The 25,005-nt window shown below is 37.4% G+C and overlaps 49 non-coding genes and 41 pseudogenes across 49 annotated transcripts; all 90 read right to left on the bottom strand.

Moving 5' to 3' along the window:
• Positions 1 to 146: 146 nt before the first annotated feature.
• On the bottom strand, positions 147 to 266 carry LOC145761467 (5S ribosomal RNA; annotated as a pseudogene).
• A 147-nt stretch (positions 267 to 413) lies between these two features.
• On the bottom strand, positions 414 to 533 carry LOC145761466 (5S ribosomal RNA; annotated as a pseudogene).
• Positions 534 to 680: 147 nt separating this feature from the next.
• Positions 681 to 799, bottom strand: LOC145760818 (5S ribosomal RNA). Its single transcript, XR_014286809.1, has one exon. It is a non-coding gene; the product is annotated as a 5S ribosomal RNA (ribosomal RNA).
• A 168-nt stretch (positions 800 to 967) lies between these two features.
• On the bottom strand, positions 968 to 1,087 carry LOC145761465 (5S ribosomal RNA; annotated as a pseudogene).
• Positions 1,088 to 1,234: 147 nt separating this feature from the next.
• Positions 1,235 to 1,353, bottom strand: LOC145760817 (5S ribosomal RNA). The gene has a single exon (XR_014286808.1). It is a non-coding gene; the product is annotated as a 5S ribosomal RNA (ribosomal RNA).
• A 168-nt stretch (positions 1,354 to 1,521) lies between these two features.
• On the bottom strand, positions 1,522 to 1,640 carry LOC145760816 (5S ribosomal RNA). Its single transcript, XR_014286807.1, has one exon. It is a non-coding gene; the product is annotated as a 5S ribosomal RNA (ribosomal RNA).
• Positions 1,641 to 1,802: 162 nt separating this feature from the next.
• LOC145760815 (5S ribosomal RNA) lies at positions 1,803 to 1,921 on the bottom strand. Its single transcript, XR_014286806.1, has one exon. It is a non-coding gene; the product is annotated as a 5S ribosomal RNA (ribosomal RNA).
• A 168-nt stretch (positions 1,922 to 2,089) lies between these two features.
• On the bottom strand, positions 2,090 to 2,209 carry LOC145761464 (5S ribosomal RNA; annotated as a pseudogene).
• A 147-nt stretch (positions 2,210 to 2,356) lies between these two features.
• LOC145761597 (5S ribosomal RNA) lies at positions 2,357 to 2,476 on the bottom strand (annotated as a pseudogene).
• Positions 2,477 to 2,623: 147 nt separating this feature from the next.
• On the bottom strand, positions 2,624 to 2,742 carry LOC145760812 (5S ribosomal RNA). The gene has a single exon (XR_014286804.1). It is a non-coding gene; the product is annotated as a 5S ribosomal RNA (ribosomal RNA).
• A 168-nt stretch (positions 2,743 to 2,910) lies between these two features.
• On the bottom strand, positions 2,911 to 3,030 carry LOC145761461 (5S ribosomal RNA; annotated as a pseudogene).
• Positions 3,031 to 3,177: 147 nt separating this feature from the next.
• Positions 3,178 to 3,296, bottom strand: LOC145760811 (5S ribosomal RNA). The gene has a single exon (XR_014286803.1). It is a non-coding gene; the product is annotated as a 5S ribosomal RNA (ribosomal RNA).
• A 167-nt stretch (positions 3,297 to 3,463) lies between these two features.
• On the bottom strand, positions 3,464 to 3,582 carry LOC145760981 (5S ribosomal RNA). The gene has a single exon (XR_014286962.1). It is a non-coding gene; the product is annotated as a 5S ribosomal RNA (ribosomal RNA).
• Positions 3,583 to 3,750: 168 nt separating this feature from the next.
• On the bottom strand, positions 3,751 to 3,870 carry LOC145761596 (5S ribosomal RNA; annotated as a pseudogene).
• Positions 3,871 to 4,017: 147 nt separating this feature from the next.
• LOC145760810 (5S ribosomal RNA) lies at positions 4,018 to 4,136 on the bottom strand. Its single transcript, XR_014286802.1, has one exon. It is a non-coding gene; the product is annotated as a 5S ribosomal RNA (ribosomal RNA).
• A 168-nt stretch (positions 4,137 to 4,304) lies between these two features.
• Positions 4,305 to 4,424, bottom strand: LOC145761460 (5S ribosomal RNA; annotated as a pseudogene).
• A 147-nt stretch (positions 4,425 to 4,571) lies between these two features.
• LOC145760809 (5S ribosomal RNA) lies at positions 4,572 to 4,690 on the bottom strand. Its single transcript, XR_014286801.1, has one exon. It is a non-coding gene; the product is annotated as a 5S ribosomal RNA (ribosomal RNA).
• Positions 4,691 to 4,858: 168 nt separating this feature from the next.
• LOC145761459 (5S ribosomal RNA) lies at positions 4,859 to 4,978 on the bottom strand (annotated as a pseudogene).
• A 147-nt stretch (positions 4,979 to 5,125) lies between these two features.
• LOC145761458 (5S ribosomal RNA) lies at positions 5,126 to 5,245 on the bottom strand (annotated as a pseudogene).
• Positions 5,246 to 5,392: 147 nt separating this feature from the next.
• Positions 5,393 to 5,511, bottom strand: LOC145760808 (5S ribosomal RNA). The gene has a single exon (XR_014286800.1). It is a non-coding gene; the product is annotated as a 5S ribosomal RNA (ribosomal RNA).
• Positions 5,512 to 5,679: 168 nt separating this feature from the next.
• LOC145761457 (5S ribosomal RNA) lies at positions 5,680 to 5,799 on the bottom strand (annotated as a pseudogene).
• Positions 5,800 to 5,946: 147 nt separating this feature from the next.
• LOC145760807 (5S ribosomal RNA) lies at positions 5,947 to 6,065 on the bottom strand. The gene has a single exon (XR_014286799.1). It is a non-coding gene; the product is annotated as a 5S ribosomal RNA (ribosomal RNA).
• Positions 6,066 to 6,233: 168 nt separating this feature from the next.
• On the bottom strand, positions 6,234 to 6,352 carry LOC145760806 (5S ribosomal RNA). Its single transcript, XR_014286798.1, has one exon. It is a non-coding gene; the product is annotated as a 5S ribosomal RNA (ribosomal RNA).
• A 162-nt stretch (positions 6,353 to 6,514) lies between these two features.
• On the bottom strand, positions 6,515 to 6,633 carry LOC145760805 (5S ribosomal RNA). The gene has a single exon (XR_014286797.1). It is a non-coding gene; the product is annotated as a 5S ribosomal RNA (ribosomal RNA).
• A 168-nt stretch (positions 6,634 to 6,801) lies between these two features.
• On the bottom strand, positions 6,802 to 6,921 carry LOC145761456 (5S ribosomal RNA; annotated as a pseudogene).
• Positions 6,922 to 7,068: 147 nt separating this feature from the next.
• On the bottom strand, positions 7,069 to 7,188 carry LOC145761595 (5S ribosomal RNA; annotated as a pseudogene).
• A 147-nt stretch (positions 7,189 to 7,335) lies between these two features.
• Positions 7,336 to 7,454, bottom strand: LOC145760804 (5S ribosomal RNA). The gene has a single exon (XR_014286796.1). It is a non-coding gene; the product is annotated as a 5S ribosomal RNA (ribosomal RNA).
• Positions 7,455 to 7,622: 168 nt separating this feature from the next.
• Positions 7,623 to 7,742, bottom strand: LOC145761455 (5S ribosomal RNA; annotated as a pseudogene).
• Positions 7,743 to 7,889: 147 nt separating this feature from the next.
• Positions 7,890 to 8,008, bottom strand: LOC145760803 (5S ribosomal RNA). Its single transcript, XR_014286795.1, has one exon. It is a non-coding gene; the product is annotated as a 5S ribosomal RNA (ribosomal RNA).
• A 168-nt stretch (positions 8,009 to 8,176) lies between these two features.
• LOC145761454 (5S ribosomal RNA) lies at positions 8,177 to 8,296 on the bottom strand (annotated as a pseudogene).
• A 147-nt stretch (positions 8,297 to 8,443) lies between these two features.
• Positions 8,444 to 8,563, bottom strand: LOC145761453 (5S ribosomal RNA; annotated as a pseudogene).
• A 147-nt stretch (positions 8,564 to 8,710) lies between these two features.
• On the bottom strand, positions 8,711 to 8,829 carry LOC145760801 (5S ribosomal RNA). Its single transcript, XR_014286793.1, has one exon. It is a non-coding gene; the product is annotated as a 5S ribosomal RNA (ribosomal RNA).
• A 168-nt stretch (positions 8,830 to 8,997) lies between these two features.
• Positions 8,998 to 9,117, bottom strand: LOC145761452 (5S ribosomal RNA; annotated as a pseudogene).
• Positions 9,118 to 9,264: 147 nt separating this feature from the next.
• Positions 9,265 to 9,383, bottom strand: LOC145760800 (5S ribosomal RNA). Its single transcript, XR_014286792.1, has one exon. It is a non-coding gene; the product is annotated as a 5S ribosomal RNA (ribosomal RNA).
• Positions 9,384 to 9,551: 168 nt separating this feature from the next.
• Positions 9,552 to 9,670, bottom strand: LOC145760799 (5S ribosomal RNA). The gene has a single exon (XR_014286791.1). It is a non-coding gene; the product is annotated as a 5S ribosomal RNA (ribosomal RNA).
• Positions 9,671 to 9,832: 162 nt separating this feature from the next.
• On the bottom strand, positions 9,833 to 9,951 carry LOC145760797 (5S ribosomal RNA). The gene has a single exon (XR_014286790.1). It is a non-coding gene; the product is annotated as a 5S ribosomal RNA (ribosomal RNA).
• A 168-nt stretch (positions 9,952 to 10,119) lies between these two features.
• On the bottom strand, positions 10,120 to 10,239 carry LOC145761450 (5S ribosomal RNA; annotated as a pseudogene).
• A 147-nt stretch (positions 10,240 to 10,386) lies between these two features.
• Positions 10,387 to 10,505, bottom strand: LOC145760796 (5S ribosomal RNA). The gene has a single exon (XR_014286789.1). It is a non-coding gene; the product is annotated as a 5S ribosomal RNA (ribosomal RNA).
• A 168-nt stretch (positions 10,506 to 10,673) lies between these two features.
• On the bottom strand, positions 10,674 to 10,793 carry LOC145761449 (5S ribosomal RNA; annotated as a pseudogene).
• Positions 10,794 to 10,940: 147 nt separating this feature from the next.
• On the bottom strand, positions 10,941 to 11,060 carry LOC145761448 (5S ribosomal RNA; annotated as a pseudogene).
• A 147-nt stretch (positions 11,061 to 11,207) lies between these two features.
• LOC145760795 (5S ribosomal RNA) lies at positions 11,208 to 11,326 on the bottom strand. The gene has a single exon (XR_014286788.1). It is a non-coding gene; the product is annotated as a 5S ribosomal RNA (ribosomal RNA).
• Positions 11,327 to 11,494: 168 nt separating this feature from the next.
• On the bottom strand, positions 11,495 to 11,614 carry LOC145761593 (5S ribosomal RNA; annotated as a pseudogene).
• A 147-nt stretch (positions 11,615 to 11,761) lies between these two features.
• Positions 11,762 to 11,880, bottom strand: LOC145760794 (5S ribosomal RNA). The gene has a single exon (XR_014286787.1). It is a non-coding gene; the product is annotated as a 5S ribosomal RNA (ribosomal RNA).
• A 168-nt stretch (positions 11,881 to 12,048) lies between these two features.
• LOC145761621 (5S ribosomal RNA) lies at positions 12,049 to 12,168 on the bottom strand (annotated as a pseudogene).
• Positions 12,169 to 12,315: 147 nt separating this feature from the next.
• Positions 12,316 to 12,434, bottom strand: LOC145760793 (5S ribosomal RNA). Its single transcript, XR_014286786.1, has one exon. It is a non-coding gene; the product is annotated as a 5S ribosomal RNA (ribosomal RNA).
• Positions 12,435 to 12,596: 162 nt separating this feature from the next.
• Positions 12,597 to 12,715, bottom strand: LOC145760980 (5S ribosomal RNA). Its single transcript, XR_014286961.1, has one exon. It is a non-coding gene; the product is annotated as a 5S ribosomal RNA (ribosomal RNA).
• Positions 12,716 to 12,883: 168 nt separating this feature from the next.
• On the bottom strand, positions 12,884 to 13,003 carry LOC145761591 (5S ribosomal RNA; annotated as a pseudogene).
• Positions 13,004 to 13,150: 147 nt separating this feature from the next.
• On the bottom strand, positions 13,151 to 13,269 carry LOC145760792 (5S ribosomal RNA). The gene has a single exon (XR_014286785.1). It is a non-coding gene; the product is annotated as a 5S ribosomal RNA (ribosomal RNA).
• A 168-nt stretch (positions 13,270 to 13,437) lies between these two features.
• LOC145761446 (5S ribosomal RNA) lies at positions 13,438 to 13,557 on the bottom strand (annotated as a pseudogene).
• A 147-nt stretch (positions 13,558 to 13,704) lies between these two features.
• LOC145760791 (5S ribosomal RNA) lies at positions 13,705 to 13,823 on the bottom strand. Its single transcript, XR_014286784.1, has one exon. It is a non-coding gene; the product is annotated as a 5S ribosomal RNA (ribosomal RNA).
• Positions 13,824 to 13,991: 168 nt separating this feature from the next.
• Positions 13,992 to 14,111, bottom strand: LOC145761445 (5S ribosomal RNA; annotated as a pseudogene).
• Positions 14,112 to 14,258: 147 nt separating this feature from the next.
• On the bottom strand, positions 14,259 to 14,378 carry LOC145761313 (5S ribosomal RNA; annotated as a pseudogene).
• A 147-nt stretch (positions 14,379 to 14,525) lies between these two features.
• On the bottom strand, positions 14,526 to 14,644 carry LOC145760789 (5S ribosomal RNA). The gene has a single exon (XR_014286782.1). It is a non-coding gene; the product is annotated as a 5S ribosomal RNA (ribosomal RNA).
• Positions 14,645 to 14,812: 168 nt separating this feature from the next.
• On the bottom strand, positions 14,813 to 14,932 carry LOC145761444 (5S ribosomal RNA; annotated as a pseudogene).
• Positions 14,933 to 15,079: 147 nt separating this feature from the next.
• LOC145760788 (5S ribosomal RNA) lies at positions 15,080 to 15,198 on the bottom strand. The gene has a single exon (XR_014286781.1). It is a non-coding gene; the product is annotated as a 5S ribosomal RNA (ribosomal RNA).
• A 168-nt stretch (positions 15,199 to 15,366) lies between these two features.
• Positions 15,367 to 15,485, bottom strand: LOC145760787 (5S ribosomal RNA). The gene has a single exon (XR_014286780.1). It is a non-coding gene; the product is annotated as a 5S ribosomal RNA (ribosomal RNA).
• A 162-nt stretch (positions 15,486 to 15,647) lies between these two features.
• On the bottom strand, positions 15,648 to 15,766 carry LOC145760786 (5S ribosomal RNA). Its single transcript, XR_014286779.1, has one exon. It is a non-coding gene; the product is annotated as a 5S ribosomal RNA (ribosomal RNA).
• A 168-nt stretch (positions 15,767 to 15,934) lies between these two features.
• On the bottom strand, positions 15,935 to 16,054 carry LOC145761443 (5S ribosomal RNA; annotated as a pseudogene).
• A 147-nt stretch (positions 16,055 to 16,201) lies between these two features.
• On the bottom strand, positions 16,202 to 16,321 carry LOC145761590 (5S ribosomal RNA; annotated as a pseudogene).
• Positions 16,322 to 16,468: 147 nt separating this feature from the next.
• Positions 16,469 to 16,587, bottom strand: LOC145760785 (5S ribosomal RNA). Its single transcript, XR_014286778.1, has one exon. It is a non-coding gene; the product is annotated as a 5S ribosomal RNA (ribosomal RNA).
• A 168-nt stretch (positions 16,588 to 16,755) lies between these two features.
• On the bottom strand, positions 16,756 to 16,875 carry LOC145761442 (5S ribosomal RNA; annotated as a pseudogene).
• Positions 16,876 to 17,022: 147 nt separating this feature from the next.
• On the bottom strand, positions 17,023 to 17,141 carry LOC145760784 (5S ribosomal RNA). The gene has a single exon (XR_014286777.1). It is a non-coding gene; the product is annotated as a 5S ribosomal RNA (ribosomal RNA).
• A 168-nt stretch (positions 17,142 to 17,309) lies between these two features.
• Positions 17,310 to 17,429, bottom strand: LOC145761441 (5S ribosomal RNA; annotated as a pseudogene).
• A 147-nt stretch (positions 17,430 to 17,576) lies between these two features.
• Positions 17,577 to 17,696, bottom strand: LOC145761440 (5S ribosomal RNA; annotated as a pseudogene).
• Positions 17,697 to 17,843: 147 nt separating this feature from the next.
• On the bottom strand, positions 17,844 to 17,962 carry LOC145760783 (5S ribosomal RNA). The gene has a single exon (XR_014286776.1). It is a non-coding gene; the product is annotated as a 5S ribosomal RNA (ribosomal RNA).
• Positions 17,963 to 18,130: 168 nt separating this feature from the next.
• LOC145761438 (5S ribosomal RNA) lies at positions 18,131 to 18,250 on the bottom strand (annotated as a pseudogene).
• Positions 18,251 to 18,397: 147 nt separating this feature from the next.
• On the bottom strand, positions 18,398 to 18,516 carry LOC145760782 (5S ribosomal RNA). The gene has a single exon (XR_014286775.1). It is a non-coding gene; the product is annotated as a 5S ribosomal RNA (ribosomal RNA).
• A 168-nt stretch (positions 18,517 to 18,684) lies between these two features.
• Positions 18,685 to 18,803, bottom strand: LOC145760781 (5S ribosomal RNA). Its single transcript, XR_014286774.1, has one exon. It is a non-coding gene; the product is annotated as a 5S ribosomal RNA (ribosomal RNA).
• Positions 18,804 to 18,965: 162 nt separating this feature from the next.
• Positions 18,966 to 19,084, bottom strand: LOC145760780 (5S ribosomal RNA). Its single transcript, XR_014286773.1, has one exon. It is a non-coding gene; the product is annotated as a 5S ribosomal RNA (ribosomal RNA).
• Positions 19,085 to 19,252: 168 nt separating this feature from the next.
• On the bottom strand, positions 19,253 to 19,372 carry LOC145761437 (5S ribosomal RNA; annotated as a pseudogene).
• A 147-nt stretch (positions 19,373 to 19,519) lies between these two features.
• Positions 19,520 to 19,638, bottom strand: LOC145760778 (5S ribosomal RNA). The gene has a single exon (XR_014286771.1). It is a non-coding gene; the product is annotated as a 5S ribosomal RNA (ribosomal RNA).
• A 168-nt stretch (positions 19,639 to 19,806) lies between these two features.
• On the bottom strand, positions 19,807 to 19,925 carry LOC145760777 (5S ribosomal RNA). The gene has a single exon (XR_014286770.1). It is a non-coding gene; the product is annotated as a 5S ribosomal RNA (ribosomal RNA).
• Positions 19,926 to 20,088: 163 nt separating this feature from the next.
• LOC145760776 (5S ribosomal RNA) lies at positions 20,089 to 20,207 on the bottom strand. The gene has a single exon (XR_014286769.1). It is a non-coding gene; the product is annotated as a 5S ribosomal RNA (ribosomal RNA).
• Positions 20,208 to 20,375: 168 nt separating this feature from the next.
• Positions 20,376 to 20,495, bottom strand: LOC145761436 (5S ribosomal RNA; annotated as a pseudogene).
• A 147-nt stretch (positions 20,496 to 20,642) lies between these two features.
• Positions 20,643 to 20,761, bottom strand: LOC145760775 (5S ribosomal RNA). The gene has a single exon (XR_014286768.1). It is a non-coding gene; the product is annotated as a 5S ribosomal RNA (ribosomal RNA).
• Positions 20,762 to 20,929: 168 nt separating this feature from the next.
• Positions 20,930 to 21,049, bottom strand: LOC145761435 (5S ribosomal RNA; annotated as a pseudogene).
• Positions 21,050 to 21,196: 147 nt separating this feature from the next.
• Positions 21,197 to 21,315, bottom strand: LOC145760978 (5S ribosomal RNA). Its single transcript, XR_014286959.1, has one exon. It is a non-coding gene; the product is annotated as a 5S ribosomal RNA (ribosomal RNA).
• A 168-nt stretch (positions 21,316 to 21,483) lies between these two features.
• Positions 21,484 to 21,603, bottom strand: LOC145761589 (5S ribosomal RNA; annotated as a pseudogene).
• Positions 21,604 to 21,750: 147 nt separating this feature from the next.
• Positions 21,751 to 21,869, bottom strand: LOC145760774 (5S ribosomal RNA). The gene has a single exon (XR_014286767.1). It is a non-coding gene; the product is annotated as a 5S ribosomal RNA (ribosomal RNA).
• Positions 21,870 to 22,037: 168 nt separating this feature from the next.
• Positions 22,038 to 22,157, bottom strand: LOC145761620 (5S ribosomal RNA; annotated as a pseudogene).
• Positions 22,158 to 22,304: 147 nt separating this feature from the next.
• On the bottom strand, positions 22,305 to 22,423 carry LOC145760772 (5S ribosomal RNA). Its single transcript, XR_014286765.1, has one exon. It is a non-coding gene; the product is annotated as a 5S ribosomal RNA (ribosomal RNA).
• Positions 22,424 to 22,585: 162 nt separating this feature from the next.
• On the bottom strand, positions 22,586 to 22,704 carry LOC145760977 (5S ribosomal RNA). The gene has a single exon (XR_014286958.1). It is a non-coding gene; the product is annotated as a 5S ribosomal RNA (ribosomal RNA).
• A 168-nt stretch (positions 22,705 to 22,872) lies between these two features.
• Positions 22,873 to 22,991, bottom strand: LOC145760771 (5S ribosomal RNA). Its single transcript, XR_014286764.1, has one exon. It is a non-coding gene; the product is annotated as a 5S ribosomal RNA (ribosomal RNA).
• A 168-nt stretch (positions 22,992 to 23,159) lies between these two features.
• Positions 23,160 to 23,279, bottom strand: LOC145761619 (5S ribosomal RNA; annotated as a pseudogene).
• A 147-nt stretch (positions 23,280 to 23,426) lies between these two features.
• On the bottom strand, positions 23,427 to 23,545 carry LOC145760770 (5S ribosomal RNA). Its single transcript, XR_014286763.1, has one exon. It is a non-coding gene; the product is annotated as a 5S ribosomal RNA (ribosomal RNA).
• A 162-nt stretch (positions 23,546 to 23,707) lies between these two features.
• Positions 23,708 to 23,826, bottom strand: LOC145760976 (5S ribosomal RNA). Its single transcript, XR_014286957.1, has one exon. It is a non-coding gene; the product is annotated as a 5S ribosomal RNA (ribosomal RNA).
• A 168-nt stretch (positions 23,827 to 23,994) lies between these two features.
• Positions 23,995 to 24,114, bottom strand: LOC145761588 (5S ribosomal RNA; annotated as a pseudogene).
• Positions 24,115 to 24,261: 147 nt separating this feature from the next.
• LOC145760769 (5S ribosomal RNA) lies at positions 24,262 to 24,380 on the bottom strand. The gene has a single exon (XR_014286762.1). It is a non-coding gene; the product is annotated as a 5S ribosomal RNA (ribosomal RNA).
• Positions 24,381 to 24,548: 168 nt separating this feature from the next.
• On the bottom strand, positions 24,549 to 24,668 carry LOC145761434 (5S ribosomal RNA; annotated as a pseudogene).
• A 147-nt stretch (positions 24,669 to 24,815) lies between these two features.
• LOC145760768 (5S ribosomal RNA) lies at positions 24,816 to 24,934 on the bottom strand. The gene has a single exon (XR_014286761.1). It is a non-coding gene; the product is annotated as a 5S ribosomal RNA (ribosomal RNA).
• Between the last annotated feature and the right edge of the window lie 71 nt (positions 24,935 to 25,005).

The following is a 25,005-nucleotide window of genomic DNA, read 5'->3' as shown; positions in this document are numbered from 1 at the left end:
CATTTATCATTAACCGTGTATATTTAAAATAAAATAAATGACTTGCGTCGCTAAGCAATTATATCGAATATATTAGTTTTCAAAAATTTTGATAAAAAATGACTTCTACATAAAGTACTTTCTAATATGCTATAAAACTTATTAAATGCCTACGACACCCGGTATTCCCAGGCGGTCACCCATCCAAGTACTAACCGGGCCCGACGTTGCTTAACTTCCCAGATCGGACGAGATGGGGTGTACTCAACGTGATGTGGTGAGCCAACACATTTATCATTAACCGTGTATATTTAAAATAAAATAAATGACTTGCGTCCCTTAGAAGTTATATCAAATATATTAATTTTCAAAAATTTTGATAAAAAATGACTTCTACATAAAGTACTTTCTAATATGCTATAAAACTTATAAAATGCCTACGACACCCGGTATTCCCAGGCGGTCACCCATCCAAGTACTAACCGGGCCCGACGTTGCTTAACTTCCCAGATCGGACGAGATGGGGTGTACTCAACGTGATGTGGTGAGCCAACACATTTATCATTAACCGTGTATATTTAAAATAAAATAAATGACTTGCGTCGCTAAGCAATTATATCAAATATATTAGTTTTCAAAAATTTTGATAAAAAATGACTTCTACATAAAGTACTTTCTAATATGCTATAAAACTTATTAAATGCCTACGACACCCGGTATTCCCAGGCGGTCACCCATCCAAGTACTAACCGGGCCCGACGTTGCTTAACTTCCCAGATCGGACGAGATGGGGTGTACTCAACGTGGTATGGTCGTAGGCAATGTGATGTGGTGAGCCAACACATTTATCATTAACCGTGTATATTTAAAATAAAATAAATGACTTGCGTCGCTTAGCAATTATATCAAATATATTAGTTTTCAAAAATTTTGATAAAAAATGACTTCTACATAAAGTACTTTCTAATATGCTATAAAACTTATAAAATGCCTACGACACCCGGTATTCCCAGGCGGTCACCCATCCAAGTACTAACCGGGCCCGACGTTGCTTAACTTCCCAGATCGGACGAGATGGGGTGTACTCAACGTGATGTGGTGAGCCAACACATTTATCATTAACCGTGTATATTTAAAATAAAATAAATGACTTGCGTCCCTTAGAAGTTATATCAAATATATTAATTTTCAAAAATTTTGATAAAAAATGACTTCTACATAAAGTACTTTCTAATATGCTATAAAACTTATAAAATGCCTACGACACCCGGTATTCCCAGGCGGTCACCCATCCAAGTACTAACCGGGCCCGACGTTGCTTAACTTCCCAGATCGGACGAGATGGGGTGTACTCAACGTGGTATGGTCGTAGGCAATGTGATGTGGTGAGCCAACACATTTATCATTAACCGTGTATATTTAAAATAAAATAAATGACTTGCGTCCCTTAGCAGTTATATCAAATATATTAATTTTCAAAAATTTTGATAAAAAATGACTTCTACATAAGGTACTTTCTAATATGCTAAAAAACTTATAAAATGCCTACGACACCCGGTATTCCCAGGCGGTCACCCATCCAAGTACTAACCGGGCCCGACGTTGCTTAACTTCCCAGATCGGACGAGATGGGGTGTACTCAACGTGGTATGGTCGTAGGCAATGTGATGTGCCAACACATTTATCATTGAACGTGTATATTTAAAATAAAATAAATGACTTGCGTCGCCTAGCAATTATATCAAATATATTAATTTTCAAAAATTTCTATAAAAATGACTTATACATAAGGTACTTTCTAATATGCTAAAAAACTTATAAAATGCCTACGACACCCGGTATTCCCAGGCGGTCACCCATCCAAGTACTAACCGGGCCCGACGTTGCTTAACTTCCCAGATCGGACGAGATGGGGTGTACTCAACGTGGTATGGTCGTAGGCAATGTGATGTGGTGAGCCAACACATTTATCATTAACCGTGTATATTTAAAATAAAATAAATGACTTGCGTCGCTTAGCAATTATATCAAATATATTAGTTTTCAAAAATTTTGATAAAAAATGACTTCTACATAAAGTACTTTCTAATATGCTATAAAACTTATAAAATGCCTACGACACCCGGTATTCCCAGGCGGTCACCCATCCAAGTACTAACCGGGCCCGACGTTGCTTAACTTCCCAGATCGGACGAGATGGGGTGTACTCAACGTGATGTGGTGAGCCAACACATTTATCATTAACCGTGTATATTTAAAATAAAATAAATGACTTGCGTCCCTTAGCAGTTATATCAAATATATTAGTTTTCAAAAATTTTGATAAAAAATGACTTCTACATAAAGTACTTTCTAATATGCTATAAAACTTATAAAATGCCTACGACACCCGGTATTCCCAGGCGGTCACCCATCCAAGTACTAACCGGGCCCGACGTTGCTTAACTTCCCAGATCGGACGAGATGGGGTGTACTTAACGTGATGTGGTGAGCCAACACATTTATCATTAACCGTGTATATTTAAAATAAAATAAATGACTTGCGTCGCTAAGCAATTATATCGAATATATTAGTTTTCAAAAATTTTGATAAAAAATGACTTCTACATAAAGTACTTTCTAATATGCTATAAAACTTATTAAATGCCTACGACACCCGGTATTCCCAGGCGGTCACCCATCCAAGTACTAACCGGGCCCGACGTTGCTTAACTTCCCAGATCGGACGAGATGGGGTGTACTCAACGTGGTATGGTCGTAGGCAATGTGATGTGGTGAGCCAACACATTTATCATTAAACGTGTATATTTAAAATAAAATAAATGACTTGCGTCGCTTAGCAATTATATCAAATATATTAGTTTTCAAAAATTTTGATAAAAAATGACTTCTACATAAAGTACTTTCTAATATGCTATAAAACTTATAAAATGCCTACGACACCCGGTATTCCCAGGCGGTCACCCATCCAAGTACTAACCGGGCCCGACGTTGCTTAACTTCCCAGATCGGACGAGATGGGGTGTACTCAACGTGATGTGGTGAGCCAACACATTTATCATTAACCGTGTATATTTAAAATAAAATAAATGACTTGCGTCCCTTAGAAGTTATATCAAATATATTAATTTTCAAAAATTTTGATAAAAAATGACTTCTACATAAAGTACTTTCTAATATGCTATAAAACTTATAAAATGCCTACGACACCCGGTATTCCCAGGCGGTCACCCATCCAAGTACTAACCGGGCCCGACGTTGCTTAACTTCCCAGATCGGACGAGATGGGGTGTACTCAACGTGGTATGGTCGTAGGCAATGTGATGTGGTGAGCCAACACATTTATCATTAACCGTGTATATTTAAAATAAAATAAATGACTTGCGTCGCCTAGCAATTATATCAAATATATTAATTTTCAAAAATTTCGATAAAAATGACTTATACATAAGGTACTTTCTAATATGCTAAAAAACTTATAAAATGCCTACGACACCCGGTATTCCCAGGCGGTCACCCATCTAAGTACTAACCGGGCCCGACGTTGCTTAACTTCCCAGATCGGACGAGATGGGGTGTACTCAACGTGGTATGGTCGTAGGCAATGTGATGTGGTAAGCCAACACATTTATCATTAACCGTGTATATTTAAAATAAAATAAATGACTTGCGTCGCTTAGCAATTATATCAAATATATTAGTTTTCAAAAATTTTGATAAAAAATGACTTCTACATAAAGTACTTTCTAATATGCTATAAAACTTATAAAATGCCTACGACACCCGGTATTCCCAGGCGGTCACCCATCCAAGTACTAACCGGGCCCGACGTTGCTTAACTTCCCAGATCGGACGAGATGGGGTGTACTTAACGTGATGTGGTGAGCCAACACATTTATCATTAACCGTGTATATTTAAAATAAAATAAATGACTTGCGTCGCTAAGCAATTATATCAAATATATTAGTTTTCAAAAATTTTGATAAAAAATGACTTCTACATAAAGTACTTTCTAATATGCTATAAAACTTATTAAATGCCTACGACACCCGGTATTCCCAGGCGGTCACCCATCCAAGTACTAACCGGGCCCGACGTTGCTTAACTTCCCAGATCGGACGAGATGGGGTGTACTCAACGTGGTATGGTCGTAGGCAATGTGATGTGGTGAGCCAACACATTTATCATTAACCGTATATATTTAAAATAAAATAAATGACTTGCGTCGCTTAGCAATTATATCAAATATATTAGTTTTCAAAAATTTTGATAAAAAATGACTTCTACATAAAGTACTTTCTAATATGCTATAAAACTTATAAAATGCCTACGACACCCGGTATTCCCAGGCGGTCACCCATCCAAGTACTAACCGGGCCCGACGTTGCTTAACTTCCCAGATCGGACGAGATGGGGTGTACTCAACGTGATGTGGTGAGCCAACACATTTATCATTAACCGTGTATATTTAAAATAAAATAAATGACTTGCGTCCCTTAGAAGTTATATCAAATATATTAATTTTCAAAAATTTTGATAAAAAATGACTTCTACATAAAGTACTTTCTAATATGCTATAAAACTTATAAAATGCCTACGACACCCGGTATTCCCAGGCGGTCACCCATCCAAGTACTAACCGGGCCCGACGTTGCTTAACTTCCCAGATCGGACGAGATGGGGTGTACTCAACGTGGTATGGTCGTAGGCAATGTGATGTGGTGAGCCAACACATTTATCATTAACCGTGTATATTTAAAATAAAATAAATGACTTGCGTCCCTTAGCAGTTATATCAAATATATTAATTTTCAAAAATTTTGATAAAAAATGACTTCTACATAAGGTACTTTCTAATATGCTAAAAAACTTATAAAATGCCTACGACACCCGGTATTCCCAGGCGGTCACCCATCCAAGTACTAACCGGGCCCGACGTTGCTTAACTTCCCAGATCGGACGAGATGGGGTGTACTCAACGTGATGTGGTGAGCCAACACATTTATCATTAACCGTGTATATTTAAAATAAAATAAATGACTTGCGTCCCTTAGAAGTTATATCAAATATATTAATTTTCAAAAATTTTGGTAAAAAATGACTTCTACATAAAGTACTTTCTAATATGCTATAAAACTTATAAAATGCCTACGACACCCGGTATTCCCAGGCGGTCACCCATCCAAGTACTAACCGGGCCCGACGTTGCTTAACTTCCCAGATCGGACGAGATGGGGTGTACTCAACGTGATGTGGTGAGCCAACACATTTATCATTAACCGTGTATATTTAAAATAAAATAAATGACTTGCGTCGCTAAGCAATTATATCAAATATATTAGTTTTCAAAAATTTTGATAAAAAATGACTTCTACATAAAGTACTTTCTAATATGCTATAAAACTTATTAAATGCCTACGACACCCGGTATTCCCAGGCGGTCACCCATCCAAGTACTAACCGGGCCCGACGTTGCTTAACTTCCCAGATCGGACGAGATGGGGTGTACTCAACGTGGTATGGTCGTAGGCAATGTGATGTGGTGAGCCAACACATTTATCATTAACCGTGTATATTTAAAATAAAATAAATGACTTGCGTCGCTTAGCAATTATATCAAATATATTAGTTTTCAAAAATTTTGATAAAAAATGACTTCTACATAAAGTACTTTCTAATATGCTATAAAACTTATAAAATGCCTACGACACCCGGTATTCCCAGGCGGTCACCCATCCAAGTACTAACCGGGCCCGACGTTGCTTAACTTCCCAGATCGGACGAGATGGGGTGTACTCAACGTGATGTGGTGAGCCAACACATTTATCATTAACCGTGTATATTTAAAATAAAATAAATGACTTGCATCCCTTAGAAGTTATATCAAATATATTAATTTTCAAAAATTTTGATAAAAAATGACTTCTACATAAAGTACTTTCTAATATGCTATAAAACTTATAAAATGCCTACGACACCCGGTATTCCCAGGCGGTCACCCATCCAAGTACTAACCGGGCCCGACGTTGCTTAACTTCCCAGATCGGACGAGATGGGGTGTACTCAACGTGGTATGGTCGTAGGCAATGTGATGTGGTGAGCCAACACATTTATCATTAACCGTGTATATTTAAAATAAAATAAATGACTTGCGTCCCTTAGCAGTTATATCAAATATATTAATTTTCAAAAATTTTGATAAAAAATGACTTCTACATAAGGTACTTTCTAATATGCTAAAAAACTTATAAAATGCCTACGACACCCGGTATTCCCAGGCGGTCACCCATCCAAGTACTAACCGGGCCCGACGTTGCTTAACTTCCCAGATCGGACGAGATGGGGTGTACTCAACGTGGTATGGTCGTAGGCAATGTGATGTGCCAACACATTTATCATTGAACGTGTATATTTAAAATAAAATAAATGACTTGCGTCGCCTAGCAATTATATCAAATATATTAATTTTCAAAAATTTCTATAAAAATGACTTATACATAAGGTACTTTCTAATATGCTAAAAAACTTATAAAATGCCTACGACACCCGGTATTCCCAGGCGGTCACCCATCCAAGTACTAACCGGGCCCGACGTTGCTTAACTTCCCAGATCGGACGAGATGGGGTGTACTCAACGTGGTATGGTCGTAGGCAATGTGATGTGGTGAGCCAACACATTTATCATTAACCGTGTATATTTAAAATAAAATAAATGACTTGCGTCGCTTAGCAATTATATCAAATATATTAGTTTTCAAAAATTTTGATAAAAAATGACTTCTACATAAAGTACTTTCTAATATGCTATAAAACTTATAAAATGCCTACGACACCCGGTATTCCCAGGCGGTCACCCATCCAAGTACTAACCGGGCCCGACGTTGCTTAACTTCCCAGATCGGACGAGATGGGGTGTACTCAACGTGATGTGGTGAGCCAACACATTTATCATTAACCGTGTATATTTAAAATAAAATAAATGACTTGCGTCCCTTAGCAGTTATATCAAATATATTAGTTTTCAAAAATTTTGATAAAAAATGACTTCTACATAAAGTACTTTCTAATATGCTATAAAACTTATAAAATGCCTACGACACCCGGTATTCCCAGGCGGTCACCCATCCAAGTACTAACCGGGCCCGACGTTGCTTAACTTCCCAGATCGGACGAGATGGGGTGTACTTAACGTGATGTGGTGAGCCAACACATTTATCATTAACCGTGTATATTTAAAATAAAATAAATGACTTGCGTCGCTAAGCAATTATATCAAATATATTAGTTTTCAAAAATTTTGATAAAAAATGACTTCTACATAAAGTACTTTCTAATATGCTATAAAACTTATTAAATGCCTACGACACCCGGTATTCCCAGGCGGTCACCCATCCAAGTACTAACCGGGCCCGACGTTGCTTAACTTCCCAGATCGGACGAGATGGGGTGTACTCAACGTGGTATGGTCGTAGGCAATGTGATGTGGTGAGCCAACACATTTATCATTAAACGTGTATATTTAAAATAAAATAAATGACTTGCGTCGCTTAGCAATTATATCAAATATATTAGTTTTCAAAAATTTTGATAAAAAATGACTTCTACATAAAGTACTTTCTAATATGCTATAAAACTTATAAAATGCCTACGACACCCGGTATTCCCAGGCGGTCACCCATCCAAGTACTAACCGGGCCCGACGTTGCTTAACTTCCCAGATCGGACGAGATGGGGTGTACTCAACGTGATGTGGTGAGCCAACACATTTATCATTAACCGTGTATATTTAAAATAAAATAAATGACTTGCGTCCCTTAGAAGTTATATCAAATATATTAATTTTCAAAAATTTTGATAAAAAATGACTTCTACATAAAGTACTTTCTAATATGCTATAAAACTTATAAAATGCCTACGACACCCGGTATTCCCAGGCGGTCACCCATCCAAGTACTAACCGGGCCCGACGTTGCTTAACTTCCCAGATCGGACGAGATGGGGTGTACTCAACGTGGTATGGTCGTAGGCAATGTGATGTGGTGAGCCAACACATTTATCATTAACCGTGTATATTTAAAATAAAATAAATGACTTGCGTCCCTTAGCAGTTATATCAAATATATTAATTTTCAAAAATTTTGATAAAAAATGACTTATACATAAGGTACTTTCTAATATGCTAAAAAACTTATAAAATGCCTACGACACCCGGTATTCCCAGGCGGTCACCCATCCAAGTACTAACCGGGCCCGACGTTGCTTAACTTCCCAGATCGGACGAGATGGGGTGTACTCAACGTGATGTGGTGAGCCAACACATTTATCATTAACCGTGTATATTTAAAATAAAATAAATGACTTGCGTCCCTTAGAAGTTATATCAAATATATTAATTTTCAAAAATTTTGATAAAAAATGACTTCTACATAAAGTACTTTCTAATATGCTATAAAACTTATAAAATGCCTACGACACCCGGTATTCCCAGGCGGTCACCCATCCAAGTACTAACCGGGCCCGACGTTGCTTAACTTCCCAGATCGGACGAGATGGGGTGTACTCAACGTGATGTGGTGAGCCAACACATTTATCATTAACCGTGTATATTTAAAATAAAATAAATGACTTGCGTCGCTAAGCAATTATATCAAATATATTAGTTTTCAAAAATTTTGATAAAAAATGACTTCTACATAAAGTACTTTCTAATATGCTATAAAACTTATTAAATGCCTACGACACCCGGTATTCCCAGGCGGTCACCCATCCAAGTACTAACCGGGCCCGACGTTGCTTAACTTCCCAGATCGGACGAGATGGGGTGTACTCAACGTGGTATGGTCGTAGGCAATGTGATGTGGTGAGCCAACACATTTATCATTAACCGTGTATATTTAAAATAAAATAAATGACTTGCGTCGCTTAGCAATTATATCAAATATATTAGTTTTCAAAAATTTTGATAAAAAATGACTTCTACATAAAGTACTTTCTAATATGCTATAAAACTTATAAAATGCCTACGACACCCGGTATTCCCAGGCGGTCACCCATCCAAGTACTAACCGGGCCCGACGTTGCTTAACTTCCCAGATCGGACGAGATGGGGTGTACTCAACGTGATGTGGTGAGCCAACACATTTATCATTAACCGTGTATATTTAAAATAAAATAAATGACTTGCGTCCCTTAGAAGTTATATCAAATATATTAATTTTCAAAAATTTTGATAAAAAATGACTTCTACATAAAGTACTTTCTAATATGCTATAAAACTTATAAAATGCCTACGACACCCGGTATTCCCAGGCGGTCACCCATCCAAGTACTAACCGGGCCCGACGTTGCTTAACTTCCCAGATCGGACGAGATGGGGTGTACTCAACGTGGTATGGTCGTAGGCAATGTGATGTGGTGAGCCAACACATTTATCATTAACCGTGTATATTTAAAATAAAATAAATGACTTGCGTCCCTTAGCAGTTATATCAAATATATTAATTTTCAAAAATTTTGATAAAAAATGACTTCTACATAAGGTACTTTCTAATATGCTAAAAAACTTATAAAATGCCTACGACACCCGGTATTCCCAGGCGGTCACCCATCCAAGTACTAACCGGGCCCGACGTTGCTTAACTTCCCAGATCGGACGAGATGGGGTGTACTCAACGTGGTATGGTCGTAGGCAATGTGATGTGCCAACACATTTATCATTGAACGTGTATATTTAAAATAAAATAAATGACTTGCGTCGCCTAGCAATTATATCAAATATATTAATTTTCAAAAATTTCTATAAAAATGACTTATACATAAGGTACTTTCTAATATGCTAAAAAACTTATAAAATGCCTACGACACCCGGTATTCCCAGGCGGTCACCCATCCAAGTACTAACCGGGCCCGACGTTGCTTAACTTCCCAGATCGGACGAGATGGGGTGTACTCAACGTGGTATGGTCGTAGGCAATGTGATGTGGTGAGCCAACACATTTATCATTAACCGTGTATATTTAAAATAAAATAAATGACTTGCGTCGCTTAGCAATTATATCAAATATATTAGTTTTCAAAAATTTTGATAAAAAATGACTTCTACATAAAGTACTTTCTAATATGCTATAAAACTTATAAAATGCCTACGACACCCGGTATTCCCAGGCGGTCACCCATCCAAGTACTAACCGGGCCCGACGTTGCTTAACTTCCCAGATCGGACGAGATGGGGTGTACTCAACGTGATGTGGTGAGCCAACACATTTATCATTAACCGTGTATATTTAAAATAAAATAAATGACTTGCGTCCCTTAGAAGTTATATCAAATATATTAATTTTCAAAAATTTTGATAAAAAATGACTTCTACATAAAGTACTTTCTAATATGCTATAAAACTTATAAAATGCCTACGACACCCGGTATTCCCAGGCGGTCACCCATCCAAGTACTAACCGGGCCCGACGTTGCTTAACTTCCCAGATCGGACGAGATGGGGTGTACTCAACGTGGTATGGTCGTAGGCAATGTGATGTGGTGAGCCAACACATTTATCATTAACCGTGTATATTTAAAATAAAATAAATGACTTGCGTCCCTTAGCAGTTATATCAAATATATTAATTTTCAAAAATTTTGATAAAAAATGACTTCTACATAAGGTACTTTCTAATATGCTAAAAAACTTATAAAATGCCTACGACACCCGGTATTCCCAGGCGGTCACCCATCCAAGTACTAACCGGGCCCGACGTTGCTTAACTTCCCAGATCGGACGAGATGGGGTGTACTCAACGTGATGTGGTGAGCCAACACATTTATCATTAACCGTGTATATTTAAAATAAAATAAATGACTTGCGTCCCTTAGAAGTTATATCAAATATATTAATTTTCAAAAATTTTGATAAAAAATGACTTCTACATAAAGTACTTTCTAATATGCTAAAAAACTTATAAAATGCCTACGACACCCGGTATTCCCAGGCGGTCACCCATCCAAGTACTAACCGGGCCCGACGTTGCTTAACTTCCCAGATCGGACGAGATGGGGTGTACTCAACGTGATGTGGTGAGCCAACACATTTATCATTAACCGTGTATATTTAAAATAAAATAAATGACTTGCGTCCCTTAGAAGTTATATCAAATATATTAATTTTCAAAAATTTTGATAAAAAATGACTTCTACATAAAGTACTTTCTAATATGCTATAAAACTTATAAAATGCCTACGACACCCGGTATTCCCAGGCGGTCACCCATCCAAGTACTAACCGGGCCCGACGTTGCTTAACTTCCCAGATCGGACGAGATGGGGTGTACTCAACGTGGTATGGTCGTAGGCAATGTGATGTGGTGAGCCAACACATTTATCATTAACCGTGTATATTTAAAATAAAATAAATGACTTGCGTCCCTTAGAAGTTATATCAAATATATTAATTTTCAAAAATTTTGATAAAAAATGACTTCTACATAAAGTACTTTCTAATATGCTATAAAACTTATAAAATGCCTACGACACCCGGTATTCCCAGGCGGTCACCCATCCAAGTACTAACCGGGCCCGACGTTGCTTAACTTCCCAGATCGGACGAGATGGGGTGTACTTAACGTGATGTGGTGAGCCAACACATTTATCATTAACCGTGTATATTTAAAATAAAATAAATGACTTGCGTCGCTAAGCAATTATATCAAATATATTAGTTTTCAAAAATTTTGATAAAAAATGACTTCTACATAAAGTACTTTCTAATATGCTATAAAACTTATTAAATGCCTACGACACCCGGTATTCCCAGGCGGTCACCCATCCAAGTACTAACCGGGCCCGACGTTGCTTAACTTCCCAGATCGGACGAGATGGGGTGTACTCAACGTGGTATGGTCGTAGGCAATGTGATGTGGTGAGCCAACACATTTATCATTAACCGTGTATATTTAAAATAAAATAAATGACTTGCGTCGCTTAGCAATTATATCAAATATATTAGTTTTCAAAAATTTTGATAAAAAATGACTTCTACATAAAGTACTTTCTAATATGCTATAAAACTTATAAAATGCCTACGACACCCGGTATTCCCAGGCGGTCACCCATCCAAGTACTAACCGGGCCCGACGTTGCTCAACTTCCCAGATCGGACGAGATGGGGTGTACTCAACGTGATGTGGTGAGCCAACACATTTATCATTAACCGTGTATATTTAAAATAAAATAAATGACTTGCGTCCCTTAGAAGTTATATCAAATATATTAATTTTCAAAAATTTTGATAAAAAATGACTTCTACATAAAGTACTTTCTAATATGCTATAAAACTTATAAAATGCCTACGACACCCGGTATTCCCAGGCGGTCACCCATCCAAGTACTAACCGGGCCCGACGTTGCTTAACTTCCCAGATCGGACGAGATGGGGTGTACTCAACGTGGTATGGTCGTAGGCAATGTGATGTGCCAACACATTTAACATTACCCAGGTATATTTAAAATAAAATAAATGACTTGCGTCGCCTAGCAATTATATCAAATATATTAATTTTCAAAAATTTCGATAAAAATGACTTATACATAAGGTACTTTCTAATATGCTAAAAAACTTATAAAATGCCTACGACACCCGGTATTCCCAGGCGGTCACCCATCTAAGTACTAACCGGGCCCGACGTTGCTTAACTTCCCAGATCGGACGAGATGGGGTGTACTCAACGTGGTATGGTCGTAGGCAATGTGATGTGGTAAGCCAACACATTTATCATTAACCGTGTATATTTAAAATAAAATAAATGACTTGCGTCGCTTAGCAATTATATCAAATATATTAGTTTTCAAAAATTTTGATAAAAAATGACTTCTACATAAAGTACTTTCTAATATGCTATAAAACTTATAAAATGCCTACGACACCCGGTATTCCCAGGCGGTCACCCATCCAAGTACTAACCGGGCCCGACGTTGCTTAACTTCCCAGATCGGACGAGATGGGGTGTACTTAACGTGATGTGGTGAGCCAACACATTTATCATTAACCGTGTATATTTAAAATAAAATAAATGACTTGCGTCGCTAAGCAATTATATCAAATATATTAGTTTTCAAAAATTTTGATAAAAAATGACTTCTACATAAAGTACTTTCTAATATGCTATAAAACTTATTAAATGCCTACGACACCCGGTATTCCCAGGCGGTCACCCATCCAAGTACTAACCGGGCCCGACGTTGCTTAACTTCCCAGATCGGACGAGATGGGGTGTACTCAACGTGGTATGGTCGTAGGCAATGTGATGTGGTGAGCCAACACATTTATCATTAACCGTATATATTTAAAATAAAATAAATGACTTGCGTCGCTTAGCAATTATATCAAATATATTAGTTTTCAAAAATTTTGATAAAAAATGACTTCTACATAAAGTACTTTCTAATATGCTATAAAACTTATAAAATGCCTACGACACCCGGTATTCCCAGGCGGTCACCCATCCAAGTACTAACCGGGCCCGACGTTGCTTAACTTCCCAGATCGGACGAGATGGGGTGTACTCAACGTGATGTGGTGAGCCAACACATTTATCATTAACCGTGTATATTTAAAATAAAATAAATGACTTGCGTCCCTTAGAAGTTATATCAAATATATTAATTTTCAAAAATTTTGATAAAAAGTGACTTCTACATAAAGTACTTTCTAATATGCTATAAAACTTATAAAATGCCTACGACACCCGGTATTCCCAGGCGGTCACCCATCCAAGTACTAACCGGGCCCGACGTTGCTTAACTTCCCAGATCGGACGAGATGGGGTGTACTCAACGTGGTATGGTCGTAGGCAATGTGATGTGGTGAGCCAACACATTTATCATTAACCGTGTATATTTAAAATAAAATAAATGACTTGCGTCCCTTAGCAGTTATATCAAATATATTAATTTTCAAAAATTTTGATAAAAAATGACTTCTACATAAGGTACTTTCTAATATGCTAAAAAACTTATAAAATGCCTACGACACCCGGTATTCCCAGGCGGTCACCCATCCAAGTACTAACCGGGCCCGACGTTGCTTAACTTCCCAGATCGGACGAGATGGGGTGTACTCAACGTGATGTGGTGAGCCAACACATTTATCATTAACCGTGTATATTTAAAATAAAATAAATGACTTGCGTCCCTTAGAAGTTATATCAAATATATTAATTTTCAAAAATTTTGATAAAAAATGACTTCTACATAAAGTACTTTCTAATATGCTATAAAACTTATAAAATGCCTACGACACCCGGTATTCCCAGGCGGTCACCCATCCAAGTACTAACCGGGCCCGACGTTGCTTAACTTCCCAGATCGGACGAGATGGGGTGTACTCAACGTGATGTGGTGTGCCAACACATTTATCATTAACCGTGTATATTTAAAATAAAATAAATGACTTGCGTCGCTAAGCAATTATATCAAATATATTAGTTTTCAAAAATTTTGATAAAAAATGACTTCTACATAAAGTACTTTCTAATATGCTATAAAACTTATTAAATGCCTACGACACCCGGTATTCCCAGGCGGTCACCCATCCAAGTACTAACCGGGCCCGACGTTGCTTAACTTCCCAGATCGGACGAGATGGGGTGTACTCAACGTGGTATGGTCGTAGGCAATGTGATGTGGTGAGCCAACACATTTATCATTAACCGTGTATATTTAAAATAAAATAAATGACTTGCGTCGCTTAGCAATTATATCAAATATATTAGTTTTCAAAAATTTTGATAAAAAATGACTTCTACATAAAGTACTTTCTAATATGCTATAAAACTTATAAAATGCCTACGACACCCGGTATTCCCAGGCGGTCACCCATCCAAGTACTAACCGGGCCCGACGTTGCTTAACTTCCCAGATCGGACGAGATGGGGTGTACTCAACGTGATGTGGTGAGCCAACACATTTATCATTAACCGTGTATATTTAAAATAAAATAAATGACTTGCGTCCCTTAGAAGTTATATCAAATATATTAATTTTCAAAAATTTTGATAAAAAATGACTTCTACATAAAGTACTTTCTAATATGCTATAAAACTTATAAAATGCCTACGACACCCGGTATTCCCAGGCGGTCACCCATCCAAGTACTAACCGGGCCCGACGTTGCTTAACTTCCCAGATCGGACGAGATGGGGTGTACTCAACGTGGTATGGTCGTAGGCAATGTGATGTGGTGAGCCAACACATTTATCATTAACCGTGTATATTTAAAATAAAATAAATGACTTGCGTCCCTTAGCAGTTATATCAAATATATTAATTTTCAAAAATTTTGATAAAAAATGACTTCTACATAAGGTACTTTCTAATATGCTAAAAAACTTATAAAATGCCTACGACACCCGGTATTCCCAGGCGGTCACCCATCCAAGTACTAACCGGGCCCGACGTTGCTTAACTTCCCAGATCGGACGAGATGGGGTGTACTCAACGTGGTATGGTCGTAGGCAATGTGATGTGCCAACACATTTATCATTGAACGTGTATATTTAAAATAAAATAAATGACTTGCGTCGCCTAGCAATTATATCAAATATATTAATTTTCAAAAATTTCTATAAAAATGACTTATACATAAGGTACTTTCTAATATGCTAAAAAACTTATAAAATGCCTACGACACCCGGTATTCCCAGGCGGTCACCCATCCAAGTACTAACCGGGCCCGACGTTGCTTAACTTCCCAGATCGGACGAGATGGGGTGTACTCAACGTGGTATGGTCGTAGGCAATGTGATGTGGTGAGCCAACACATTTATCATTAACCGTGTATATTTAAAATAAAATAAATGACTTGCGTCGCTTAGCAATTATATCAAATATATTAGTTTTCAAAAATTTTGATAAAAAATGACTTCTACATAAAGTACTTTCTAATATGCTATAAAACTTATAAAATGCCTACGACACCCGGTATTCCCAGGCGGTCACCCATCCAAGTACTAACCGGGCCCGACGTTGCTTAACTTCCCAGATCGGACGAGATGGGGTGTACTCAACGTGATGTGGTGAGCCAACACATTTATCATTAACCGTGTATATTTAAAATAAAATAAATGACTTGCGTCCCTTAGCAGTTATATCAAATATATTAGTTTTCAAAAATTTTGATAAAAAATGACTTCTACATAAAGTACTTTCTAATATGCTATAAAACTTATAAAATGCCTACGACACCCGGTATTCCCAGGCGGTCACCCATCCAAGTACTAACCGGGCCCGACGTTGCTTAACTTCCCAGATCGGACGAGATGGGGTGTACTTAACGTGATGTGGTGAGCCAACACATTTATCATTAACCGTGTATATTTAAAATAAAATAAATGACTTGCGTCGCTAAGCAATTATATCAAATATATTAGTTTTCAAAAATTTTGATAAAAAATGACTTCTACATAAAGTACTTTCTAATATGCTATAAAACTTATTAAATGCCTACGACACCCGGTATTCCCAGGCGGTCACCCATCCAAGTACTAACCGGGCCCGACGTTGCTTAACTTCCCAGATCGGACGAGATGGGGTGTACTCAACGTGGTATGGTCGTAGGCAATGTGATGTGGTGAGCCAACACATTTATCATTAAACGTGTATATTTAAAATAAAATAAATGACTTGCGTCGCTTAGCAATTATATCAAATATATTAGTTTTCAAAAATTTTGATAAAAAATGACTTCTACATAAAGTACTTTCTAATATGCTATAAAACTTATAAAATGCCTACGACACCCGGTATTCCCAGGCGGTCACCCATCCAAGTACTAACCGGGCCCGACGTTGCTTAACTTCCCAGATCGGACGAGATGGGGTGTACTCAACGTGATGTGGTGAGCCAACACATTTATCATTAACCGTGTATATTTAAAATAAAATAAATGACTTGCGTCCCTTAGAAGTTATATCAAATATATTAATTTTCAAAAATTTTGATAAAAAATGACTTCTACATAAAGTACTTTCTAATATGCTATAAAACTTATAAAATGCCTACGACACCCGGTATTCCCAGGCGGTCACCCATCCAAGTACTAACCGGGCCCGACGTTGCTTAACTTCCCAGATCGGACGAGATGGGGTGTACTCAACGTGGTATGGTCGTAGGCAATGTGATGTGGTGAGCCAACACATTTATCATTAACCGTGTATATTTAAAATAAAATAAATGACTTGCGTCCCTTAGCAGTTATATCAAATATATTAATTTTCAAAAATTTTGATAAAAAATGACTTATACATAAGGTACTTTCTAATATGCTAAAAAACTTATAAAATGCCTACGACACCCGGTATTCCCAGGCGGTCACCCATCCAAGTACTAACCGGGCCCGACGTTGCTTAACTTCCCAGATCGGACGAGATGGGGTGTACTCAACGTGATGTGGTGAGCCAACACATTTATCATTAACCGTGTATATTTAAAATAAAATAAATGACTTGCGTCCCTTAGAAGTTATATCAAATATATTAATTTTCAAAAATTTTGATAAAAAATGACTTCTACATAAAGTACTTTCTAATATGCTATAAAACTTATAAAATGCCTACGACACCCGGTATTCCCAGGCGGTCACCCATCCAAGTACTAACCGGGCCCGACGTTGCTTAACTTCCCAGATCGGACGAGATGGGGTGTACTCAACGTGATGTGGTGAGCCAACACATTTATCATTAACCGTGTATATTTAAAATAAAATAAATGACTTGCGTCGCTAAGCAATTATATCAAATATATTAGTTTTCAAAAATTTTGATAAAAAATGACTTCTACATAAAGTACTTCCTAATATGCTATAAAACTTATTAAATGCCTACGACACCCGGTATTCCCAGGCGGTCACCCATCCAAGTACTAACCGGGCCCGACGTTGCTTAACTTCCCAGATCGGACGAGATGGGGTGTACTCAACGTGGTATGGTCGTAGGCAATGTGATGTGGTGAGCCAACACATTTATCATTAACCGTGTATATTTAAAATAAAATAAATGACTTGCGTCGCTTAGCAATTATATCAAATATATTAGTTTTCAAAAATTTTGATAAAAAATGACTTCTACATAAAGTACTTTCTAATATGCTATAAAACTTATAAAATGCCTACGACACCCGGTATTCCCAGGCGGTCACCCATCCAAGTACTAACCGGGCCCGACGTTGCTTAACTTCCCAGATCGGACGAGATGGGGTGTACTCAACGTGATGTGGTGAGCCAACACATTTATCATTAACCGTGTATATTTAAAATAAAATAAATGACTTGCGTCCCTTAGAAGTTATATCAAATATATTAATTTTCAAAAATTTTGATAAAAAATGACTTCTACATAAAGTACTTTCTAATATGCTATAAAACTTATAAAATGCCTACGACACCCGGTATTCCCAGGCGGTCACCCATCCAAGTACTAACCGGGCCCGACGTTGCTTAACTTCCCAGATCGGACGAGATGGGGTGTACTCAACGTGGTATGGTCGTAGGCAATGTGATGTGGTGAGCCAACACATTTATCATTAACCGTGTATATTTAAAATAAAATAAATGACTTGCGTCCCTTAGCAGTTATATCAAATATATTAATTTTCAAAAATTTTGATAAAAAATGACTTCTACATAAGGTACTTTCTAATATGCTAAAAAACTTATAAAATGCCTACGACACCCGGTATTCCCAGGCGGTCACCCATCCAAGTACTAACCGGGCCCGACGTTGCTTAACTTCCCAGATCGGACGAGATGGGGTGTACTCAACGTGGTATGGTCGTAGGCAATGTGATGTGCCAACACATTTATCATTGAACGTGTATATTTAAAATAAAATAAATGACTTGCGTCGCCTAGCAATTATATCAAATATATTAATTTTCAAAAATTTCTATAAAAATGACTTATACATAAGGTACTTTCTAATATGCTAAAAAACTTATAAAATGCCTACGACACCCGGTATTCCCAGGCGGTCACCCATCCAAGTACTAACCGGGCCCGACGTTGCTTAACTTCCCAGATCGGACGAGATGGGGTGTACTCAACGTGGTATGGTCGTAGGCAATGTGATGTGGTGAGCCAACACATTTATCATTAACCGTGTATATTTAAAATAAAATAAATGACTTGCGTCGCTTAGCAATTATATCAAATATATTAGTTTTCAAAAATTTTGATAAAAAATGACTTCTACATAAAGTACTTTCTAATATGCTATAAAACTTATAAAATGCCTACGACACCCGGTATTCCCAGGCGGTCACCCATCCAAGTACTAACCGGGCCCGACGTTGCTTAACTTCCCAGATCGGACGAGATGGGGTGTACTCAACGTGATGTGGTGAGCCAACACATTTATCATTAACCGTGTATATTTAAAATAAAATAAATGACTTGCGTCCCTTAGAAGTTATATCAAATATATTAATTTTCAAAAATTTTGATAAAAAATGACTTCTACATAAAGTACTTTCTAATATGCTATAAAACTTATAAAATGCCTACGACACCCGGTATTCCCAGGCGGTCACCCATCCAAGTACTAACCGGGCCCGACGTTGCTTAACTTCCCAGATCGGACGAGATGGGGTGTACTCAACGTGGTATGGTCGTAGGCAATGTGATGTGGTGAGCCAACACATTTATCATTAACCGTGTATATTTAAAATAAAATAAATGACTTGCGTCCCTTAGCAGTTATATCAAATATATTAATTTTCAAAAATTTTGATAAAAAATGACTTCTACATAAGGTACTTTCTAATATGCTAAAAAACTTATAAAATGCCTACGACACCCGGTATTCCCAGGCGGTCACCCATCCAAGTACTAACCGGGCCCGACGTTGCTTAACTTCCCAGATCGGACGAGATGGGGTGTACTCAACGTGGTATGGTCGTAGGCAATGTGATGTGCCAACACATTTATCATTGAACGTGTATATTTAAAATAAAATAAATGACTTGCGTCGCTTAGCAATTATATCAAATATATTAGTTTTCAAAAATTTTGATAAAAAATGACTTCTACATAAAGTACTTTCTAATATGCTATAAAACTTATAAAATGCCTACGACACCCGGTATTCCCAGGCGGTCACCCATCCAAGTACTAACCGGGCCCGACGTTGCTTAACTTCCCAGATCGGACGAGATGGGGTGTACTCAACGTGGTATGGTCGTAGGCAATGTGATGTGGTGAGCCAACACATTTATCATTAACCGTGTATATTTAAAATAAAATAAATGACTTGCGTCGCTTAGCAATTATATCAAATATATTAGTTTTCAAAAATTTTGATAAAAAATGACTTCTACATAAAGTACTTTCTAATATGCTATAAAACTTATAAAATGCCTACGACACCCGGTATTCCCAGGCGGTCACCCATCCAAGTACTAACCGGGCCCGACGTTGCTTAACTTCCCAGATCGGACGAGATGGGGTGTACTCAACGTGATGTGGTGAGCCAACACATTTATCATTAACCGTGTATATTTAAAATAAAATAAATGACTTGCGTCCCTTAGAAGTTATATCAAATATATTAATTTTCAAAAATTTTGATAAAAAATGACTTCTACATAAAGTACTTTCTAATATGCTATAAAACTTATAAAATGCCTACGACACCCGGTATTCCCAGGCGGTCACCCATCCAAGTACTAACCGGGCCCGACGTTGCTTAACTTCCCAGATCGGACGAGATGGGGTGTACTCAACGTGGTATGGTCGTAGGCAATGTGATGTGGTGAGCCAACACATTTATCATTAACCGTGTATATTTAAAATAAAATAAATGACTTGCGTCCCTTAGCAGTTATATCAAATATATTAATTTTCAAAAATTTTGATAAAAAATGACTTCTACATAAGGTACTTTCTAATATGCTAAAAAACTTATAAAATGCCTACGACACCCGGTATTCCCAGGCGGTCACCCATCCAAGTACTAACCGGGCCCGACGTTGCTTAACTTCCCAGATCGGACGAGATGGGGTGTACTCAACGTGATGTGGTGAGCCAACACATTTATCATTAACCGTGTATATTTAAAATAAAATAAATGACTTGCGTCCCTTAGAAGTTATATCAAATATATTAATTTTCAAAAATTTTGATAAAAAATGACTTCTACATAAAGTACTTTCTAATATGCTAAAAAACTTATAAAATGCCTACGACACCCGGTATTCCCAGGCGGTCACCCATCTAAGTACTAACCGGGCCCGACGTTGCTTAACTTCCCAGATCGGACGAGATGGGGTGTACTCAACGTGGTATGGTCGTAGGCAATGTGATGTGGTAAGCCAACACATTTATCATTAACCGTGTATATTTAAAATAAAATAAATGACTTGCGTCGCTTAGCAATTATATCAAATATATTAGTTTTCAAAAATTTTGATAAAAAATGACTTCTACATAAAGTACTTTCTAATATGCTATAAAACTTATAAAATGCCTACGACACCCGGTATTCCCAGGCGGTCACCCATCCAAGTACTAACCGGGCCCGACGTTGCTTAACTTCCCAGATCGGACGAGATGGGGTGTACTTAACGTGATGTGGTGAGCCAACACATTTATCATTAACCGTGTATATTTAAAATAAAATAAATGACTTGCGTCGCTAAGCAATTATATCAAATATATTAGTTTTCAAAAATTTTGATAAAAAATGACTTCTACATAAAGTACTTTCTAATATGCTATAAAACTTATTAAATGCCTACGACACCCGGTATTCCCAGGCGGTCACCCATCCAAGTACTAACCGGGCCCGACGTTGCTTAACTTCCCAGATCGGACGAGATGGGGTGTACTCAACGTGGTATGGTCGTAGGCAATGTGATGTGGTGAGCCAACACATTTATCATTAACCGTGTATATTTAAAATAAAATAAATGACTTGCGTCGCTTAGCAATTATATCAAATATATTAGTTTTCAAAAATTTTGATAAAAAATGACTTCTACATAAAGTACTTTCTAATATGCTATAAAACTTATAAAATGCCTACGACACCCGGTATTCCCAGGCGGTCACCCATCCAAGTACTAACCGGGCCCGACGTTGCTCAACTTCCCAGATCGGACGAGATGGGGTGTACTCAACGTGATGTGGTGAGCCAACACATTTATCATTAACCGTGTATATTTAAAATAAAATAAATGACTTGCGTCCCTTAGAAGTTATATCAAATATATTAATTTTCAAAAATTTTGATAAAAAATGACTTCTACATAAAGTACTTTCTAATATGCTATAAAACTTATAAAATGCCTACGACACCCGGTATTCCCAGGCGGTCACCCATCCAAGTACTAACCGGGCCCGACGTTGCTTAACTTCCCAGATCGGACGAGATGGGGTGTACTCAACGTGGTATGGTCGTAGGCAATGTGATGTGCCAACACATTTAACATTACCCAGGTATATTTAAAATAAAATAAATGACTTGCGTCGCCTAGCAATTATATCAAATATATTAATTTTCAAAAATTTCGATAAAAATGACTTATACATAAGGTACTTTCTAATATGCTAAAAAACTTATAAAATGCCTACGACACCCGGTATTCCCAGGCGGTCACCCATCTAAGTACTAACCGGGCCCGACGTTGCTTAACTTCCCAGATCGGACGAGATGGGGTGTACTCAACGTGGTATGGTCGTAGGCAATGTGATGTGGTAAGCCAACACATTTATCATTAACCGTGTATATTTAAAATAAAATAAATGACTTGCGTCGCTTAGCAATTATATCAAATATATTAGTTTTCAAAAATTTTGATAAAAAATGACTTCTACATAAAGTACTTTCTAATATGCTATAAAACTTATAAAATGCCTACGACACCCGGTATTCCCAGGCGGTCACCCATCCAAGTACTAACCGGGCCCGACGTTGCTTAACTTCCCAGATCGGACGAGATGGGGTGTACTCAACGTGGTATGGTCGTAGGCAATGTGATGTGGTGAGCCAACACATTTATCATTAACCGTGTATATTTAAAATAAAATAAATGACTTGCGTCGCTTAGCAATTATATCAAATATATTAGTTTTCAAAAATTTTGATAAAAAATGACTTCTACATAAAGTACTTTCTAATATGCTATAAAACTTATAAAATGCCTACGACACCCGGTATTCCCAGGCGGTCACCCATCCAAGTACTAACCGGGCCCGACGTTGCTCAACTTCCCAGATCGGACGAGATGGGGTGTACTCAACGTGATGTGGTGAGCCAACACATTTATCATTAACCGTGTATATTTAAAATAAAATAAATGACTTGCGTCCCTTAGAAGTTATATCAAATATATTAATTTTCAAAAATTTTGATAAAAAATGACTTCTACATAAAGTACTTTCTAATATGCTATAAAACTTATAAAATGCCTACGACACCCGGTATTCCCAGGCGGTCACCCATCCAAGTACTAACCGGGCCCGACGTTGCTTAACTTCCCAGATCGGACGAGATGGGGTGTACTCAACGTGGTATGGTCGTAGGCAATGTGATGTGCCAACACATTTAACATTACCCAGGTATATTTAAAATAAAATAAATGACTTGCGTCGCCTAGCAATTATATCAAATATATTAATTTTCAAAAATTTCGATAAAAATGACTTATACATAAGGTACTTTCTAATATGCTAAAAAACTTATAAAATGCCTACGACACCCGGTATTCCCAGGCGGTCACCCATCTAAGTACTAACCGGGCCCGACGTTGCTTAACTTCCCAGATCGGACGAGATGGGGTGTACTCAACGTGGTATGGTCGTAGGCAATGTGATGTGGTAAGCCAACACATTTATCATTAACCGTGTATATTTAAAATAAAATAAATGACTTGCGTCGCTTAGCAATTATATCAAATATATTAGTTTTCAAAAATTTTGATAAAAAATGACTTCTACATAAAGTACTTTCTAATATGCTATAAAACTTATAAAATGCCTACGACACCCGGTATTCCCAGGCGGTCACCCATCCAAGTACTAACCGGGCCCGACGTTGCTTAACTTCCCAGATCGGACGAGATGGGGTGTACTTAACGTGATGTGGTGAGCCAACACATTTATCATTAACCGTGTATATTTAAAATAAAATAAATGACTTGCGTCGCTAAGCAATTATATCAAATATATTAGTTTTCAAAAATTTTGATAAAAAATGACTTCTACATAAAGTACTTTCTAATATGCTATAAAACTTATTAAATGCCTACGACACCCGGTATTCCCAGGCGGTCACCCATCCAAGTACTAACCGGGCCCGACGTTGCTTAACTTCCCAGATCGGACGAGATGGGGTGTACTCAACGTGGTATGGTCGTAGGCAATGTGATGTGGTGAGCCAACACATTTATCATTAACCGTATATATTTAAAATAAAATAAATGACTTGCGTCGCTTAGCAATTATATCAAATATATTAGTTTTCAAAAATTTTGATAAAAAATGACTTCTACATAAAGTACTTTCTAATATGCTATAAAACTTATAAAATGCCTACGACACCCGGTATTCCCAGGCGGTCACCCATCCAAGTACTAACCGGGCCCGACGTTGCTTAACTTCCCAGATCGGACGAGATGGGGTGTACTCAACGTGATGTGGTGAGCCAACACATTTATCATTAACCGTGTATATTTAAAATAAAATAAATGACTTGCGTCCCTTAGAAGTTATATCAAATATATTAATTTTCAAAAATTTTGATAAAAAGTGACTTCTACATAAAGTACTTTCTAATATGCTATAAAACTTATAAAATGCCTACGACACCCGGTATTCCCAGGCGGTCACCCATCCAAGTACTAACCGGGCCCGACGTTGCTTAACTTCCCAGATCGGACGAGATGGGGTGTACTCAACGTGGTATGGTCGTAGGCAATGTGATGTGGTGAGCCAACACATTTATCATTAACCGTGTATATTTAAAATAAAATAAATGACTTGCGTC

Source organism: Corella eumyota, chromosome 7, assembly GCF_963082875.1.
Source record: "Corella eumyota chromosome 7, kaCorEumy4.1, whole genome shotgun sequence".
In the NCBI taxonomy this organism is placed as follows: domain Eukaryota; kingdom Metazoa; phylum Chordata; class Ascidiacea; order Phlebobranchia; family Corellidae; genus Corella; species Corella eumyota.
This window is presented reverse-complemented; position numbering and strand designations above follow the sequence as displayed.